Consider the following 17,166-nt stretch of genomic DNA (forward strand, 5'->3'; position numbering starts at 1 on the left):
ATGAAACATATAAAAATAACTTCATTAATTAAAAAGAATCCTTTTATGCATAGCTGTTCGTTTGCGTAATTTACTCATAGACATACAATCAGAATAAAACAAATTCATTGATTATGTTCCATAATGTGTGTTCTCCCATCCCCATACATGAAAAAAATTACAATTTCACGTGTTGCCTCATCTGGCACATCTGCACGTCACCAAGATCAAATCCACCTATAGTTAGCGTTTTTAGGCGTCCCAAGTAGAACTCCCAAGTAGAACTTGGGCCATACAGGGGACCAAGTAGTTCCTAGGTGCATAAACGATTTACTAGCTAGAGCCCCCCTGGCACCTTAACCACCTCCTACTTAATACGATCCCTGCTAGGAGACCTCTCCCCATCGAAGCCAGTTTATGCTTCCACAGTGGTAAAGACATCCCCTCTTGGTATGGGGATTGAACACCTATCCTTGGGTAGGTATAGGGCTACTCAATTTTTATCTATTCCAATACTTATTTCAATCAAGATCTAATCTAGAAAATCACAAGCAAGATTGATGTCTTCAAGCAGTTATGACTTCAATAAATCATGCAACTTTCAAGTGATGATTAATCTAGTAGCGATCGATACTTGAATTTCACATAATGAACTCTTCGCCTTGGAATTTAACTAAGGGTATCTAGATTTTGGGGTCTCTAACTTCCCAGTTTAAGGTTTATTATTGTAACCAAGCTTCTTGGCCTTAAGTCAGGCCTTAAGCCAGTTTCTTTAACTTGGAGATATTTCCGTTCTTAAAATCTTCTGTCGAAGCTTCTAGATTAAACTATATCCTTGACTAATTTCTTTGGGGTTTGTTCTTAATAAATTCCTCATGATTTCTTTTGATCTCTAGAATTTCATAGTTTTCGTAACAGTTTATAGCCTATAAGATGTTCTAATAATTTATCAAGTGAATACTCTAATATCGCAATATTTCTTAAGAGACTTATCTTATTTCTATTGAATTTGGATAGAAATTTTAGAAAAAAAACATGCGGTATCGAAATTGGTAAAGGGTTGTTATCCGCACCCATGACTTCATTAGTGACTCCCGTGCTCTCAATTCCAATTTTTGCTTCCACGTTAGTAGGGTCATTTGCGATTTTTGCTTTTGAATTCTTTTTCTTCCAGGTCATGACGGAAATATGATTCGTAGAAGAAGAAGAACACGACAGTAATACAAGTTTGCAAGGGTGTAAGACTCTTGGCGATGATGATAGTTATTGCGGTTTTTTACCTGGAGCTATGATGAACTGAGGGGTATTTCTCCTAGTTTGGATGAGTATACTATTCCCCTAAAGGAAGGTAGCCATCCTATTCTACAAAAAGTGAGGTGTATGCCAATTGAACTAAGGGACAGACTATTTGAGGAGCTAAAAAAATTGTGTAAGTTTGGCTTAATATTTCCTATACAACACATGAAGTGGTGTTCATCATAGTTATTAGGAAAAAGAAATATAATCAAATCCAAAATTTTATACATTTTAGGAAGCTTAATAAATAGATGATCAAAGATTACTATGTGGTGCCATTTATTAATCAGATCCTAGATCAATTAGCGGGTAGGGATATCTATTCGTTTATGGACTGCTTTGTCAATTATAACTAAATGGCTATCACACAGGAAGACAAATTGAAAATGATATTTATCACTATATTTGGCACCTTTGCATATCATATTATGGCTTTAGGATTATGCAATGCACTAGGTTCTTGGCAACATATAGATGATAAAACTTTTGGTGATATTTTCCCAGAAGAGCTGAAAGTCTTTATTGATGATTTGAGGGGCAGCCACCATAAGATTATTTTGAGAAAATGTTTTGAGTGGTGTAGGCAGTTATGCATTGCTCTCAATCCAAGGAAATGCATCTTTGGATTACCCTATGGATTGTTGTTGGGCCATGTGGTTAGCTCGACTGGTATTGCAACCCCTAAAAGATAAATGTTATCATTGCTATGAGTCCGCCACGTACTCCTAAAGAAGCACATACCTTTCTGTCATCAATCGAGTATTATCAACTATTTATTAATGCATTAGCTGAGAGGTCATTGCCATTGACGAATCTATTGTCCTTTAATTGTCTATTTATTTGGAGTGATTTGTGTGTCAAGTATCATTCGAGAATATGAAGAAGGAATTTGCAAGAGCACAAGTCCTGAAAAAAAGATGTGAGATATTTTATATATTTTCAGCAACTACTATATATCTTTAGCCTAGATTTGGAAAGAGAAGTGACACCATCATGACTCTTGGGATTGTCTTTCCAACGAATAAATTTAGGCACTACATCTTGTATGAAAATGTAATATTTTATATGAAGGTAGATAGGTTGAGGCTATTGATGAATAATTTGTAGCCACCCGACTGCCTCTAACGAAGTGGCTGATCACTTTACGGGAGTCTGACTATGAAATTAAGAGTAATTGCCAAAGTTGCAAGGCATCATTGAATATCTTGTGGATTTCGGGGAGCTGCAAGAAGTTTGGTTGAAGGTAGTGACCTCGAGGGTCTATTCAAAATCAATACGGCCTCCATTCCATGCTAGTATGCTGCCATAATACACTATCTACCCACCATAGGAGAGACTGGAGCCGCTTTTTTGAAGGTTGAAAAGAGAAAATTTAAGCAACAAGCCTTGAAAGTTTTCTTGATTTTAGGAACACTTCGCTAATGTGGCATGCCTAATAAGGTTTTGTTTATCTTAGAAGAGCATCGTGATTCCACTTATTGTGGAGGGCACTTTGTTGGACAATTGACTGCACAAAAAGCTTTGAAATCTGGATATTGGTGGCCATCCATGTTCCAGGATATATTTGCGTATGTCAAGAGATGTGATATATATCAGTGACATGACAATAGGGAGAATAGGAAGTGTCCACTGACTCCTATCATGGCTATACTACCATTTGAGAAGTGGGGCATTGATTTCGTTGGACCTATACATCCCTCGTTAACTACACAAAATCATTATATCATTGTGGCAATAGACTATTTTACAAAGTGGTCTAAATCCCATGGTGCGATGAAGGATAATGCCAAAGAAATGGCTAGTTTTATTTCGGGAAAAATTGTTTGCCATTTTGGTCCACCTAAGGAGCTTGTGTCTAACTATGGGACACATTTTTTGAATAAACAGATTGAGGCTTTGATGGAAGCTCTAAAGATTAAACATAATAAGACCATGACTTACAACCCCCAAGCTAATGGGTAAGTAGAGAGTACCAATAAGTAGCTTGTGGGGATTTTATCCAAGACTGTATCCGAAGGTAAACATGATTGGGATAAGAAGTTGAATATGGCTATTTGATCTTATAGTACGACATTCAAAAGAGCTATAGACTACACCCCTTTCAAATTAGTGTATGAGGAAGAGTGTCTTTTACCTTTGGAGATTGAGTTGCCTATAGTAAAAAATTTTGTAAATCATTCTTTAGGTGAACAGGAAGCGTTGCAAGAAAGGTTCACTTCCCTTGCTCATCTTGATGAGATTAGATTACAAGCCTTGTTACATCAGGAAGTAGGGAAGAAGCAAATAAAAGTGCTACATGATCTTTGTGCTAAGAACTATACATTTGCTAAGGGCCAATTGGTTCTATATTATGATGCCCATCATGAGATCTTTCCAAGCAAGTTGGAACCCAAATGGAATGATCCTTACAAGATTTTCTATATAGGAAAGAATGGCTTTATAGCTCTTTTAGTGGATTTTCAAGGGGTAGAGTTCAAAACTTAAGAAATTTTCAATAAATTAAAGCCCTATTATCATATAGGGGCTAACATTGGACTTGGTGCCTTTGCAGGTTTTTCAAGATTCAACTTAACTTGAACTTGTAGAGGGTACCAAGACTATTGGATGGGAAAAATCACTCCTTATCTTGAGCATCTATAGTTAAAGTAGTGTTACTACCAAGGCAAAGTGATCAGTGGAGTAAGGGTTATCACATTACTGGAGTGGTAGATAGATCTTTCACGTGGGATATTCAAGTCTATCGCTTCCATTGTCATAGAGTTATTACTAGCATCCCTATCCGATTCAGTGAGGAAGAAGGGATTGTACATGTCGTACAACCTCTCTCTTGGTTATATTTTGACTATCATAAATATGAGTAGGTTGGTTGTTATGGCAGGTTATATCAATGAAGCCATGATTTACATATTATATTTTGATGGAGCTTCTTGAGGACCTGCTAAGCATGTGAGTGTAGGGGTTGTCATAAATGACCCCCTATAGTCGAGTGCTTTTAAAAATGGGAGTGTATTTAGGTAGTGCTTTTACAAATAACATGGCAGAATATAAGGCCTTGCTTATGGGGTTGAATCTAGCCAGACATAGTGGCATTTTTTGGTTATTGGTGAAATGTGACTCACAGTTAGTGATCAACCAATTGAATGAAACCTATCATGTGAGGGATCCTATTCTAAGGATGTAGCATCATGCAACCTTGGACACCCTTCAGATCTTTGACGCATTGACTTGCTAGCTAATTCTTTGATAGTGGAATTGCTTTGCAAACTCCCTAGCTAATTATGCTTTTTTGAAGATGTCTTTCTTAACTGTGGTCTTGAGGGGCCTTTACAATTACCTCCTAATGTTAGACCAAGGTTGCCAATGATTAGTATGGATTATGAGCCAATTAGTGATTGAGAATCTTCGTATTCTGGCATATACTCATTGGATCATTCAATGGTATATTTGTTGGAAACTTCTTGCTATTTATGTAGAGGGTTAGCTAATAATTTGATGCATTTAGTGTAGGGCCTGAATGATCATCCCCTTGGTCTAGTTCTATGCTTCAATAGGATTTATGTGGGGACTAAGGATTTATGTGGGGACTAAGGGTTTACTTTCAGCAGTAGGTTGTTGAATGGTGAACTTTATGATTACATTTCATTAGGCCAAGAGGACGCTTTGTTTTTTGTAAAGAATTGTTTGATTTCGTTAGACCAAGTGGACCATTTGTTTGTTTAATGCAAGTGCATTTAATGGGTTTTATTTTAGTGCTGCACTACACAGATTCAACGAAGCAACTAGAGGGAGCCTCTTACTACGCAAAAGCTTCTTATGGCCAAGTCTAGGTGATATCATTCATTTACGAGTTTTTTCCCTTTATGCTTCATGCGTATATGTATGTGGGGTAATTTTCTTTTGTTGGGACCAGCATTCAAAGTATAAAGTCCCAGGGTTAGGTTATATGTGTCTAGGGAGGTTTGAGTAGTTATCCGCCTCCTATAAAGACATTGTCAAAGGCACTCTAAGAGCTGTTTTTTAGGGTAGTCCTAGTAACCCTGTCCTAGTAACCTATTAGGCAATTGTTTCTAAGAATCCCTATTAGTTATGAGGCAGATAGGAAAGCCTGCCAACTAAAAGAGAAAAAACAATGAATATATTTTAAATATATAAGATACAAAAATATGTGAATAGGGGTTCTAATCCCTAAAATAAGAAAATAAAGGAAGAAAATTTCCAAGAGTAGATGATCATTACCTTCTGAAGGCCTGCTAGGTTGGGGATGAGTCAACCCATCAATGCCTTGTCTTCCCTAGGGATGGCATTTAGCCAAAAAATAAATAAGGATCATTGGAGCAAAAATAAAAGTGAGTGGAAGGAAAAAATATTTAGTGTCGCCTTGTGAGAGCTTGGTAGGTTCTTGGGTATCGAGACTGGATCTAAGGCCGATGCAGTGTTATCCTTAGGTCACAATACACTCATCTCCATCCTTTTTACATGTCCAAGTATAAAGTACGGAAGGAAAAATGTGGTAAAATAAAAAAATATATGCTTTTCAATAGCTCATGCTATAGGAGTCCTCGCCTAGTAGGAGTTCTTGGTCATATCCTACGTCAGGTAGGTAGGTCAAACCTCCATTTAGGATGACCTTTTTTATAGTTCTTTTTATCCAATCTATGTTGGAGTAGTTGGTCAATATAAATCTGGATTTCTGTCAGAGACTACTATATTGGTCCTATCCCTTGTGGACTTCATACCTTAATTTTGTCAAGGGATAGGGTGAGAGTTGTGGTTATGCTCCGTTGCATATTTTTGTTTGAAGTAGCTTGATACTGTTTATGGTTTATGTTTATGCAGATCAATTCATGGGTTCGAGGGGTTAAGTCACCCTATCCCATGATTGGCGATGAGAGTTGATTTTAAGGTAGAAATTTAAAGTGTATGGCCTAAGAACTGTAAAAGTGGTATTCTTGGCAAAAAATAAGTCGATCATGGATCAAGAAGATGGAATTTTCCTATGTGCATTTTGACAACAGGAATCCAATGCAAGTGTCTATTTGTTGATGGGAGTCTATTTGATCCTCCATTTAATGGTCACAAGGTTTCTAATTATGAAGCAGCTACTTGATTCGAAAGCCAAAAAGCAAGTGACAAAGGCCAAGATAATAGATTTCGATGCCAGAATTCCATTCATCCATTCAGATCATGAATCTGAGGTCATTGGACCCTCCGTTTGGCCCAAAACCCCTTGCACAACAATGTGAACTTGCAGGAGTGAATTGGTTTTTTTGTACGTTATGAGCAATGAAGCAATACGTTGGAAATGAAATAATTGAAAATATGTTTTCACACGACATGTTAGATTGATTTGCAATCAATTTATTTAATCACTGTATGCCAGTATACATTGCATTTATATTCTTACACATGGTATCAAGAAATCTGAAGTCTACTAGATCCATTGCAATTGGTTGCTAAAACTATCGACCAACAATGGGAGTGTGAGAATCCCTGAGTTCTATTGAAGTTAGGATGGGAAAAATCGTTGGACTACAAATCAATACAAACATGTGATTTATTTAGAGTAGTGTGTAGCATCTAAATCTTGGCTACGAGGCCGTGAGGACGGTTTGGTGATCATAGGACGACTAGAACCTTAAAGCTAGTGTCGAGCCTATTTTAGGTCTCGAGATTGAAGCTTTCTCTAATGCACTAAGAGCAGAATTTAAATGCCCAAGACATGCTGAAAAAGAGTGGAATGATGCAAATTTTATGCACAATTTAAAGCCCGACGGAAGCGAAAGATGTGGATCCGACGATTTTAAGTGACCATGAAAGATGGGAATGTAAATTTTGACCGTTGTAGTGGTTGCAAATATTTCATAAATTTTTTGACCATTGGATCAAAGTAAGATGACTTCTAGGCCATTTGGGACTTCAAGCTAGAATGCACAGGATTTTTCGAATCGCAAATTGAGTGTCGAATGAGGATGAAGCAAAGGCCAAAGACATCTAAAGCGCCAAGAATGACCAAGATTTTAAAAGTTATGGCTTTTATGCCTTTGGGGGGCCTTAAGCCCAAAACATTTGACCAAGAGGGGGAGGGGGTTTTAAATGGTGTGGTCAAACACCACCTCCAATCACGACAATTTGATGTAGGGGGGATGGAGAAGCTTAACATAAGTTGCTAATCAAATCATGGCAATGAATTCTCTGATTTTTTTTTGCTCCCAATCGCCAATTGTATCGTGGGAAACGGCTGCCCAAAGAAAAACTTCGAAAATCAGTCTTTCTTTCTCCTCTTGATGCATGTTTCTATGGATCAATCTATGAGAGAAGGGGTTGTGTTGATTTAAGAGATTTCAATTAGGAAATGACACTCAAATGTGATGGAGCATAGGTTCATGTTTGAAGGAGTGCTACCATTGTTTATAAGCATCAACGGCCTTCCAAATGCAAGATGCATGTGAAATAAAGCATGATTTTATGAGTAAGTGATTAATTTTATCATTTCATAATAAATCTCGATTGCAAATGGTTGTTATTGATTGTCAATGGTCTATTCTATGAGAGCGATTAAGAAAATTAACAAGAATCGATTGTTTAGTAATTTTTCTATAACTATGCAACTCGTAAATTGTGGTTTCAAGGAAAATCATGGATTTTGAGGGTTTTGGTGTGTTCATGGTGTTCACATGGGATGAAATGAGGAATGAAAACAATTCTCGACATGTCTAATCAAGTCAAATAAAAAAATCATGAAATACCAATATTTATTGATAAATAAATACTAAAAATGGGAAAAAATAAAAATAGATTTTTCATACTTTAAAAATATAAAAAATAATATATGTATCCGATGATGTATGATATGGATGAAGGATGATATTTAGCCTTAGTTTAGCCATATCTTTATGTTAAAGTGAGTATTTATCACTTTTTATGAAGAAAAATACTTCAAACCACTCTCTAAACCTACCATCAACTACACAACCTTAAAGGGTAGGGAGAGAAGGGGGTAATAAGTGCTGATTAAATGTTGAAGATAACTTTTTCTGATGCACTTTGCATATAGGATACCTGTGTTTTGAGAATTAAAGGGTTCAGTAGCATGAGTGTGCGCTTAGTGCTGACCCTATGGAACACAACAATTGTGTTTAGAATGAAAGCATGAAAAAAATGGTTTTTCATTGTCACAATGTTGTTTTAAATGAATAAAAATTGTTGAGCACTATGAGCCATTCACAGTTGCATTGCATCCAGCACATGGTATCATCCTAGATGCATGGCAATTGTCTTCATAAACATTGACTTACGATGAGGGTGAGGTATCCTAAGCCATAGGGGTAGTGGTTCATTTCCTTTGGGGAGTGTTCAGCGAGAATTATCTTTTATCTCCTTGAATGATTTTTAAAAAGAGAGGAGTATATAACATATGTACCTTATGTGTTCACGACGCATCTCGGGGCCAATCCCTGAGGTGTGAGAGCCATAGAGCCATGGCAATTAGCCAAGGGGTGCTCCCTGTGTTTGTTTTATGTGGTGTACAACACCAATATGTATAGGGGCTCTCTATGAGGAGGAGTTTGGGAAGGGTTATCCGTTGGACTACGAGCCATACAAACACTCATTTGGTTAGATCAGTGTGTAGTCTTTGGATGCTCCTAGCCACAAGGTCATTGGGTGTTTTGGTTGAGCATAGAGGTTTGGCTAGAGCCATAGAGCTAGTGTCGGTCCTATTTTAGGTCTCAATAGGTGTGCATCTGTCAAGAGCTGCTAATAAGTGGCGGTGTCCAAATCTTGGTCAATAGGGACCAATTTATTGGTGTATGCCAAAAGACAATGAAATAGACCCAAAAGACTATCAAGCCGAGCTTCAAAAGCAAGAAAGAGTTGAAAGGGCTAGATGGCAGGCCAGAATTATTAGGAGATATTCTCCTCAGCGGAGTGGTTCAATATCCCTACAAGGAAGGGGTTTTAGCAACCCTAGCTCCACAAACAGTCCATTAGGAGGAGGAAGTTCTAGTACTTTCCCTTTTTCAATTAGTAAGCCCACTTCAAGTGGGACAGTAGTGCCATCAATTTGAACTCTTTTGGCGAATCCGATTGTCATCATGGTGCAACCCATTGAAATCTGAGCAAGAATGTCGAACTTACCAGCCTTAGAGTTTCCTCTACCCATTTTTATTGGGTTAGCAAAGGAAGACGCCAAACTTCACATTAATGAGTTCCAAAAGTTAATGTTCAATTGTCGAGACACTTGATGATGTTCTTTAATATGACTTTGAAAGGATGAGCTGCAATATGGTATCATAGCCTAGAGGCTGGAACCATAACTACAATTAGTCTATTTTTTGTGGCCTTCCAAAGAGAGTTTGCCCCTGAAAGGGGACTTCACTATTGGCTATGTGTTCTCAATGTAACATGTTAAGAACCTCATGAGAATGTTTGAGGCTATGCTAAGAAATTGAAGGAAGTATTTCATAAGTTGTAGACTTATATTTCCATTCTAGCTACTTCTCAACTCCAATACTTTTTGCATGGGCTAGACTTTAATATCTAGGTGTAATTGAGCATTGCTGTTCTTGCTGACATTGATATGGCTATTACATGAGAAAAAGAGGTAGAATCGTGATTTTACAAGTGGCATATACCTTTAGGAAAAATTGGAATCTGAGTCTAGTTTTACGGGAAATACTTTGGCATTGACAAATGGAGGTCAAGGGACACCTATGAGTACTTCCAATGTGAGAGCAAGCATGATTCTGAAAGTGCCTATGTTGCCAGCTCCTCTTAGTGCGACCATGTCTATGGCTAGTCAGATGGCTCCACCAAATGTTAGAAGCCAAATGAAAAATTCTAATGTTCTAGGGAATCATCCGCCAATTCCTAATCAAGTGGTTACGCCAATGGAACGACAGATATATGCTCATGGCTATGAGTCAAGTGCCTCAAATGTTCTTAGTGAGGTTAAGGATATGATGGAGCACTATATTGACATGATCACCAAACAATACAGAAAAATACATGTTGATGTCAATTTCCTTAAGAAGCAGTAGAATTTGATAGGAGTTGATGCCCTAAAGAGGGTACCCCCTCAAGTTTCAACTATAAGTGTTGTAGCAGCCAATATTTTCCTAAAAATTATCCAAAATTTAAATGTAACATACATGATAGGTCTAGCCACTTAGCTAGTACCTTTTGGAGCAAGGTTATCTCTCTCCAAGAAATAAACAGCCAGGCCCAATGAACCATCGAGTGCAAGGGAATAATCTCCAACAAGATGAAGGACTGAAACAAATATTGCAAAGAGAAAAGGCTATTATAGAGGAGTTGCCTAGTGGCAGTGGAGTCATCCTTATTGAAGTTGTATGTGTCAATGGTGGCACTAAAGCTTCTAAAATTAATAGGTCATTACAAGAGGTCAAAAGGGTAAAGATGGTAACAAAGACAAGGTAAAACCTGTCGAGACAAACCCTAAACAGGATGATAAGGAGATGCAAGTCCTTAACTCTGATATAGAAGGAAAACCTCTAAAAGTCATTGATACCAAAGCTGACCCTAAGAAGGATTAGGAATTACCAAGGAAGAAGGCAAGAGCCAAGAACGAGGTACCAAAGTGTGTTCAAAGACCAAAGGAGAGAATGGTTTGGCAAGAGAAGAAAGCTATTGTGCTAACTATTACGAATTTGATTTAGCAAGCTCTCTTTGCGAGGTTAAGCCAGATGTAAATATCCTGTAGTTGATTAAGCTATCTCTGGGAGTGCATAAAGAGTTTAAGACCATTATGTGCATTGGTTATATTTTGGAGCCCTTCAGCATAGTGCGGGTAGAAGATGATTGGTTTGAGCATGTTGAAAAGCATTGTCCAAGGGTAGCAACATATGTTGATGGCATATTAGTGTAACATGCTATTGTAGATACAGGATCCTCCATCAACATTATGAGTTTGAAATTAACAGAAAGGTTAGGGTTAAAATCCATAAAGATGCCTCCATGATTCTCCAAATGGCTAGTGACAGTTTAAGACAACCTAAAGGTTACATCACTAAATTCCACGTGATTGTCACTAATGTGGAATGCATTTTGGACTTTAGGGTTATCAAGTTTGCAAGCCAACCTAGCTATCAAGTATTACTAGGTAGGCATGGATCTTACAAGCAAACTCTCATATCGATATACATGTTGGTCGGTTGATCTTTCATAGATGTGCTAGATGTGTAGTAATGGATACCTACCCTGAATCTCCTCAAAGTGAGAGTGTTCCTTTATCTTCATCAGAGTTAGATACATTAGATGACCCATCTACTAGTGAGACGTCATCAAGTGATGAATCCAAAGAGGGGTCCACTACGAAGGATATCTATCGAGTAACTTTGAATCGATAGAGACTAAGGAAAAAATAAGAGACATCAATGTAATTGAGTTGGACCTTGGGACAATGAATGATTCATGGCCAATTAAATTAGGGTGCATGCTCAGTTTGGAAGAAAGGGAGGACTATGTATCCTTGATTCAAGAATTCCATGATATTTTTACTTGGAGTTATGAGACGAGCTGAGGCATTCCTCCCAACGTGGCTGTTCATACCATTCCCCTAAAGGAAGATAGCCACCCTATGCAAAAAAAATTTAAGGTGTACGCCCTTCAAACTAAGGGACATGCTATTCAAGGAATTGACAAAATTATGGAAAGTTGGCCTAATATTTTTGATACAACATGTAGAGTGGTGTTCACCAATCATTTTCAATCAAAAAGAAGAAGAATAATCAAATTTGGCTTTATGTAGATTTCAAATAGCTTAATAAGCAAGCAGCTAACCATTCATTGATTAGATCTTAGATCAATTAGTGGATAGGGAAATTTATGGATTGCTTTGCTGGATACAACCAAATGGCTATTGTAGAGGAAGATAAGCTGAAAATGACATTTATCACTGTCTTCAGTATCTTTAAGTATCACGCGATGCCCTTTGGGTTATGCAATGCACTTGGTTCTTGGCAACAAATAGCTAATAAGACTCTTGGTGACATCTCCCCAAAGGAGTTAAAAGTTTTCATCAATAATTTGGGGGAAGCCACCATAAGAGATAGACAGTTGGTCATTTTAAGGAAATGTTTTGAGCATTGCAGAGAGTTTTGCATTGCTCTTAATCCACAAAAGTACATCTTTAGGGTGCCCTAAAGGTTGTTACTAGGCCATGTTGTTAGTTTGACTGGTATCGCAACAACTAACCCTGAAAAGATAAATGTCATAGTCGCTATGAGCCTGACACGCACTCCAAAGAGGTACACAGCTTTTTGTCATCAATGAGATATTATTAGATATTTATCAATGCTGTGGTAGAAAGAACGTTGCCATTGACAAACCTGATATCTTTTAACTATCTATTTAGTTAGATTGAAGCATGCTGTGTATCCTTTGAGGATGTTAAGTAGAAACTAGTGAAAGCACCAATCCTAAAAGCACCCAAAAAAAGAGGTGAGGTCTTTAATATATTTTCAGCACAACAATGCATAGTATTAGCTATTGTTTAGCCCAAATTGGAAAGAGAAATGGTATCATCCAATTTCCTTTGCTAGCCATAAATTTGGGATATCTGATATTAACTATACTTATATGGAGAAATTGTGCCTTTGAATGGTTTTTGCGACAAATAAATTTAGGCACTATATTTTCTATGAGAAGGTGGTATTTTTTACGAAGGTAGTTGTGTGACAATTTAGGAAAGTGGTTAATTACTTTGCAGAAGTTTGATTATGAGATTAGAAGTAAGCCACCGAAGAAGTTGCATGGCATTGTGGAATGTCTTCTTGATTTCAAGGAGCCAAAGGAAATTTTGGCTGAAGGAAATGACATTGGAGATTTATTCAAAATTGATACAGCTTCCATCCCTTCTTAGTATGCAGCTATATCACATTATCTATCTACATAAGAGGTTGGGGCTACTCTATCAAAGCAGCAAGCACTACGCTTTTCAATTATAGTAGATGTCTTGTATCAAAAAGGTGTGGATGAGATTTATTGTGGATGTGTAGTACCTGATGAGGTACCATTTATTCTTGAGAAATGCAATGATTTGACATGTGGGGGACATTTTTCTGGATGCCTCACTACCCAGAAAGCTCTACGTGCTATTGGATATTAGTGGCCATTGATTTTCCAATATGCTTTCAATTATGTTATGCATTGTGATGTCTATCAAATACATGATGCCAAGGAGAATCGTAAAGCACCTGTTGAATCCTATTTTAATTACGTTGCCCTTCGAAAAATTGGTATCAATTTTGTTGGACCAATATACCCTTCATCGACTATGTAGAAGCGTTATATTATTGTAGTGATGGACTATTTTTCAAAGTGGTCTGAAGCTCAAGCAACGATGAAGGATAATGCTAAAGGGATAGCAAGTTTTATTATGGAGCAAATTGTTTGCCGTTTTAGTCCACCTAAGGAAATTGTGTTTGTGACTGAGGGACACACTTTTTGAATAAGGTTATAGTAGCCTTAACGGAAGCTTTGAAGATTAAACACAATAAAACCACCCCGTATAATCCATAAGCAAATGGTCATGTCGAGAGTACAAATAAATAGCTTATACAGATCTTATCCAAAATAGTGTCTAAAAGTAAGCAAGATTGGGATAAGAAATTGTATGTGGTAGTTTTGGATTACAATACAACATTTAAGAGAGCTACATGCCACACCCTATTCAAGCTAGTATATGGGGAAGAGAGTGTCTTACCATTGGAAATAGAGTTGCCCACTATGCATTTTGCTCTCAATTATTCCTTAGGTGAGATAGAAGCATTGCAAGAAAGACTTATTTCTCTTGCGCATCTTGATGAAATTCGATTGTAGGCTCTATTACATCAAGAGGTAGGGAAGAAGAGAATGAAAGCACTTCACGACCTTTGGGCTTAGAAATATAAATTTGTAAAGGGTTAGTTGGTGTTGTACTATTATGCTCATTCATGATCTATTTCCTAGTAAACTAAAACCAAATTGGGATGGGCCATATAAAATTGTCCGTATAAGAAAGAATGGCTCTACAACCCTTTTAGCAGACTTGTAGGGGATAGAGTTTAAAAATAAGGTAAACTTCAATAAGTTAAAGCCTTGGTGCCTGTGTAGGTTCTTCAAGATTTAGCTTTAACTTGCAGTAGGTACCAAGACAATCGGATGGGAAGACTCATTCCTTATCTTGACCATCTGTATTTAGAGCAATGTTACCAACAAGGTCAAGTGATCTTGTGGAGTAAAGGTTACCAAGTTATTGAGTGGCAAGGCAATCTTTCACATAGGATATTAAGGTCTACCACCACCATTGTCAATGGATTCTTACGAGGATTCCTATCAAGTTCAACAAGGAAGGAGGGATTGTATCTCTTACACATCCTCTCTCTTGACTTGACTTTGATTATCATAAGTACGAGTGAGTTGATCAGTATAGCATGGCCTATCAATGAAGATTGGGTCTATACTTTGTATTTTGACGGAGCTTCTAGAGGGTCTGCTAATAAGCATGTGAGTGTTGGTGTGGCCATTAAAGATCCCCCAGCATAGAGTTATTATAAAAATGGGAACATATCTTGGCACTGCTTTTACAAATAACATGGTGGAATACAAGGCCTTAATCATGGGACTGAATGTAGTCCAACGTGGTGGTATCCTTTAGTTTATTGGTCAAAGGTGACTCGCATCTCTAGTGATCAATAAATTGAATGGAACTTATAGCATGAGGGATCCTATTCTACGGATGTGCCACTGTGCATAGCTTTGGATATGATGCATATTTTTGAGAAAGTGACTTGCCAACTTATTTCCTGACAATGGAATCGCTTTGCAAATCCCCTGGCCAATTATGCTTTTTTTGAGGATATCTTTTTCAATTGTGGTCCTGGGCTACTTTTACAATTTCCTTCTAATATCAGCTCAACGCTATGTTGGGGATTTCTTACTGACATGTCCTATTTTGGCCGCCACTAGTTAGTATGGATTATGAGTCATGTGTCAATTGATCACCTTTTTATTCTACCATGGAGACATAGGATTTGTTTATCATCATATTCATCGAACACCCCTTGCTATTTATGCAAGGGGGCTAGCCAATAACTTAATGCACTTAGTGTAGGGTTGGAGGAGCCCTCAACCTTGGTCAGTCTTATGCTTCAGTAGAGTTATGTCGAGACCAAGGGTTTGTTTCAGCAATACATTGTTGAATGGTAATTTCATGCATGATTTCATTAGTTCAAGAGGGCCAGCTATTGCGCAGTTGAATTATTTAATTAGGCCAAGAGGGCCATGTGTCTATCTAGTGCGGGTGAGGTTAATGGTTTTGTTTTAGTATTGTGCCATATAGATGCAGCAAAACCTGGGGGAGCCTCTTGTTGGATAGAAGCTTCTTGTGGCCAAGTCTAGGTGATAATTTTCCTTTATGAGTACTTTCTCTTTGTGCTATATGTGTTTATGTACTTGTGGGGGATTTTTCTTTTATTGGGGACTGGGAATCAAGGCATGAAGTCCCATGGTTAGGTTAGGTGTTTCTAAGGGAGTTCTGAGCAGTTGTTTGCCTCCTATCAAGACACTATCAAGCATTCTAAGAACTATTTTAGAAGATAGTCCTAGTGACCCTATCCTACTAACTGCTAGGCAGCTATTTCTAGGAGCTTTTGTTAGTAGAGAGGCAGTTAGAGAAGCCTACCAAAATAAAAAGAAGAGAACATTTTGAATATACTTGAAATATAAAAATATAGAGGTATGTAAAAAAGGATTCTAACCCCTAACCAAAAGGAACGAAAACAACAATGAGGAAAAAGGAAGGAAAACATCAAAGAGCGGTTGATCACCACCTTGTGAAGACCTAGTAGGTTCCTGGGGACAAGTCAATGTCATATCTTCCTATGGGTGGCATCTAGCTGAAAAAAATACTAAGGATGGTTGGAGAAAAAATAAAAGTAAGCACAAGAGTAGAATTTAAGTGTTGCCTTGTGAGGGCTTGGTAGGTTCTTAAGTACCAAGTCAGGGAGGACCTGAGGCCAATGCCATGTTCTCCTTGGGTCACTATGCTCAAGTCCCTTCTTTTTACATGCCCAAGTATGGAAACTTGAAGGAAAAATATCATAAAATACAAAAACATATGTTGATTATGCTATAGGAGACCTTGCCTACTAGGAATTCCTGGTCCAATTGCCCTCAATTCGGTTGATAGTTCAGGCCATCACATAGGATGACTTCTTTGATGGTTCTTTTTAGCCAATATGTGTTGGAGTAGTTGGTTAGGAACTCGTTCTGGATTTTTCTTAAATTATACTGGTCATATCTCTTGTGGGTTTCATTCCTTGATTTTTTCAGGGGGTAGGGTGAGAGTTGTTATTGTGCATTGTTGTGTATTTTGATTTGTGGTAGCTTAATGCTTTTTATGGTTGTTGTTTTGTGTAGATCAGTTTGTGGGATTTGACAGGCTGAGTCACCCTATCATGTGGTTACCAATGAGAGTGGAATTTAAATGCCCAAGACATGCCGGAAAAGAGCAGAATGATGCAAATTTTACGCAGAATTTAAAGCCCGACGGAAGCAAAAGATGCAGATCCCCAATGATTTTAAGCGATCGTGAAAGACAAGAATACAAATTTCAATCATTGCAGTGGTTACGGATTTTTCATAATTTTTTTGACTGTTGAATCAAAGTAAGACAACTTCTTATCTTTTTGGGACTTCAAGCGCCAGACAAGCAGGATTTTTGGGATCCCAAATTGAGTGTTGGACGGGGACGAAGCAGAGACCAGAAGGATCAAGAATGACCAAGATTCTAAAAGTTATGGCCTTTGGGCCTTTTGGGGGCCTTAAACCCCAAAAATTTGGCCGAGGGGGTTTTAAAAACAGCGTGATCAAACATTGCCCCCTCCCCCC

The sequence above is a fragment of the Lygodium microphyllum genome, chromosome 14 (genome assembly GCF_053477565.2).
Source record: "Lygodium microphyllum isolate KBCC chromosome 14, Lygodium_microphyllum_v1.1.10, whole genome shotgun sequence".
NCBI lineage: Eukaryota > Viridiplantae > Streptophyta > Polypodiopsida > Schizaeales > Lygodiaceae > Lygodium > Lygodium microphyllum.